The sequence below is a fragment of the Rhagoletis pomonella genome, unplaced genomic scaffold (genome assembly GCF_013731165.1).
Source record: "Rhagoletis pomonella isolate Grant_MI unplaced genomic scaffold, Rhpom_1.0 Rhpom_scaffold_00002, whole genome shotgun sequence".
In the NCBI taxonomy this organism is placed as follows: domain Eukaryota; kingdom Metazoa; phylum Arthropoda; class Insecta; order Diptera; family Tephritidae; genus Rhagoletis; species Rhagoletis pomonella.
This window is the reverse complement of record NW_023458556.1, coordinates 104,132,092-104,136,178: the sequence shown is the minus strand read 5'-3', so window position 1 is coordinate 104,136,178 and position 4,087 is coordinate 104,132,092.

The window sequence follows — 4,087 nt, the reverse complement described above, 5'->3', positions numbered from 1 at the left end:
TTTGTACCACGATTGTTTATTAGGAAAAATTGAAAAAGCAACAAAGTCTAAGCGGTAGAAGTTATAGCACTATTTCGGAGATCACCACATCTCCTCATCAGACTTCTTTTTTCTAGACTTCAGCAGGGATCGAACCTGCGAATTCGATGTTCAAAGTCAGAAGCGTTAACCACTGAGCTATGTACATCCCGTAAACTCTTGTTGCTAATTCATTTTCCTTGTTCAACCAACTACTATCAAGTGCAGCTGATTTGCCGCTATTTAAACTTAACGCTTCTGACACTTATGATCACATATATTTATATCGGTAACCGTTCTACCAAATTGTACCAAACTCGGTATTTTTTTTGTGCTTGCCACATAAAAGCAAAACGTTGAAAATTATTGAAATCGGACTAAAATTACGGCCGCCTTTCTTATAACGGTAAATTTCAGAAATGTTTGAAACTGCAATATTTTGAAATTTAACGACGCTAATTTACTCAAAATTGATACACCCCGGCTTACCATCTAGCGGCAGCTTTCGGAGAGGTTAAAAAGCATATATTTAATACTTGCGCCGGGTATTTAATGTTCGGCTCCGCCCGAACTTAGACTTTCTTACTTGTTAATAATGTTTTTTTTAGTACTTGAATTTAAAAATTGGAACATTGTATCCAATAAAAAGTTTTTAAAGGGTCGTAAATCAGGGCCACTAAATAACTGCTCGCTCGAGGCGAAAAACGTGAAACTTGACAAAATTGTAAATTCTTTTCGATTGACGCTGCACGAGTCGAGAGGACTTTTAGTTACATTTATTGTTTTTTTTTTATTGCGGATGCAATAATTCTTTTTTGAGAATTGCATCGGACTGCAAATGTCGGATGTATCCTCCTGACTTTCGTCTTCACAATCTAATATCATGGCAAGATCGTTGTTTAAACACCGTTTTTTTCCGACGAATTTTTCATTCTCATTCTTTTAGTTGTTTCTGAATTTGGAGAACCTGTAACGTCAAAAGCGTTTTTCGATTTTAGTTTTTGTAATTCATTTTTAATCCTTTCTTCTGTGACTGGCCAGATATACGTTTTATCAGTGCACTTGCACAATATTCCAGGGACCGAAAATAGCAGTTATTTTTTACCAGTTAAACTTGGCCTACTATTTTTTATTCCGAAATAAAAGTTTTTCTGGATAATAAACAAACAGCTTATCAAAATTAACCAAATTTAATATCATGTGAAAGAGGACTGAAATAGCTTTGCTTGTTTAGACATTTCAGTTTTAAAGCTATTTAAGTCCTCTTTCATTTGATACCAATCTTGTTTAATTTGGATAAGCGGTTTGATTATTGTCCGGAAAGGACTTTTAGTCGGGAATAAAAAATATTTGGCCAAGTTTAACTCGTAAAAAAAATAACTGTAATTTCCTGTCCCTTCAATATTCGCATTCACAAAAGATCCGTATTGATTTTTGCGAATGCGAAAGCGAATGCGAATGTTAAAATTAATGCGGAAGCTCCGCGGTTGCGAATGCGAATGCGAATATTCGCAACAACCCTGATCTAGATGTAGTAAATACATATGTATGTATGTACTAGGGCTCGTACTATTCGGTTCATCAATTATTCGAATACCATGTCAGTCGGATTTAGACAACGCTATCGACTATTCGGTTAGCCATTAATTTTGAATTATTCGGTTAACCGTTGACTTTCAGTTAGTCGAATACCATGAACTTTTATTTAAGCTAAGTTATACAAAAGATTAGTTCATAGAAATACAAGTAGTACATACATATGGTCAATGTGTTTTTCATTAAAAAATTAAATGTGCTTTAAATATGAATCGATGTAGATGTTTGCATGTTTGTATATGTTTACATATTACATATTACTTCCCCGGAAGTTAGCAGGGCACGCGATATTTTTTAAAATATGTCCGCGGCAAGATTAGTTTGGGTTTAGCTAATAAATAATTTTAATTGGTTTTCAGAAGGGGCACGCGATATTTTTTAAAATATGTCCGCGGCAAAATTTTTCTTTTCACGGATAACTAACAGCAAATTACCCGAAAGGAATTTTTGCTTTGGGAAAAAGTTGTCCTGCCTACTTCAGAGAGGTCTCAGGAATACGGTCGCCAGACGTACTGATTTATCAGTACAGTACTGATTTTTCAACTCTCGTAATGACTTTATTAATTTCTTCAATCAGTACGCTAATATCCTGATTTTTCAAAATTTTTACCGATACTCGGCAACTTGGTGTTCGGTATTTTTCCAGATGTATTTTGTTTGTGTAATATTATTTTACACAACAAAATACTTTTGGATTTTTTGAGGTTTTTACATAACGCTGGAACTTTAAATTGTACTGTAAAAGTAAGAAGAAAATAATATAATTATAAATTTTTATTGTGGCGCATTAACATTTATTTGAATAGTGTTATTGAGCTTTGTACCACGATTTGTTTGTTAGGAAAAATGGAAAAAACCACAAAGGAGAAGTGGTGTTCTCCGAAATAGCTGTTATAACTTCTACCGCTTAAGCTTTTTTTTTCATTTTTCCTAACAAACAAATCCTGGTGCAGAGCTCAATAACACTATTGAGATAATTTAATCCAGTTGACATGTTTCAGATAATGTTTGATATGCGCAAGAAGTTAGTAGGTACAACAAAAAGAGCAATCGTTTTATGGGCATATCGCCGAGTCGTTACGTATCAGTCCCGATAATATGATGGAGTATAATTTGTTTAAAAATATGCCAGCCTGTGTTTTTGTCGAGTGTTCTTAGCTATCTCGAAAATAACTTTCAGTTAGGGAACAAAAAATTTGAATAATTGAATAGCTTTTGCCCATGGTACAATAATTACAGGTATTGTTTTCGCAGAGTTTTGCTTCACATAGAAATTCGTGCTCCCTTATTTTCATTTTGACGCAGTTCAATGTTGATTCTTTTACTTTTATTTGGCTTTGCTTTTTGTTTTCGCTCAATTTAATTTCGCTCATTTTAATTTTTCAAAACAAAAGAAAAAACGTTTGAAATTAAGTGAGCCATACAAATTTTGAATTCATTTACGATCAAATGTTTTTTCCCGGTTTTTGCAAATTATATAAGTTCTCTGCAAGATGATTTGTTTAAAAAAATCCGTGAACATTATGGTATCTATATGGTGTATGGAAATATCCCATTTCCCTAGCAGTTAACCTTTTAGTTTGAGCCACAATGATATTTTTTAAAAAAGGCAGATCGGAATATGCGCTCTCTGGGAAGACATTACCCGTAATTATTGTACCATGGCTTCTTCCTACAATATAAAATTATTTTTTCTCAATTTACTGACATTGTAAAGAGTTTCGCATACAAGACATCTCGATGCCTTAGATACCCTGTTTAGCGAATTCTTAGCCTTTCAGTTGAAAAAAGTAATTTAAGCCAAGAGGAAGTATGGATGAAGTCTTTAAATAGTGGTACGTTTCCACAGTTTGGAAAAATATTATCAATTTTGTTTTTTTTTTCAATACACACTGAAACGAAGCAACTGACATGATCTTAACCCTTTCCCTGCATATGTACAATATATTGAACATTTAATTTTTTGTAACATTGGAAGCGTGCTACTAAAAATCTTATTAATATTTTTGAAAACAAATTAAACTTCATGAAGTTTTGGAATGCCTCGAATAGTTTACGTAAATTTCAAAATCGAAAACGTTTCAAAAACATTTTTAGAATTTAATTTAAAAATAGACGGTTTTATTAAATTCCAGTGACACGCAAGTTGTGGTAATTTATTTTACAAAAAATACGTGAAAGTCTAGTAAAAAAAATCGCTAATTAAAGCACATGGTATAGAAATATAAAGAGCATTTCATCATATAAAAATGCTAAAATTAAACTCTCATGATTTAAAATATTTTTCCCGAGTGGTCAAAAAAAAGTACAATATATTGTACATTTACACTGAAAGGTTGTAAGTGTCTTGTACAATATATTGTACAAACGTTGAAGAGCTTGGGCGCTGTTGCAGTAAAGGGTAAGTTTTCGATTTCTTGACACACTTGTTGCCAAAGCCTAAGCACGCAGCGCGGCAATGAAATAAGCCGTC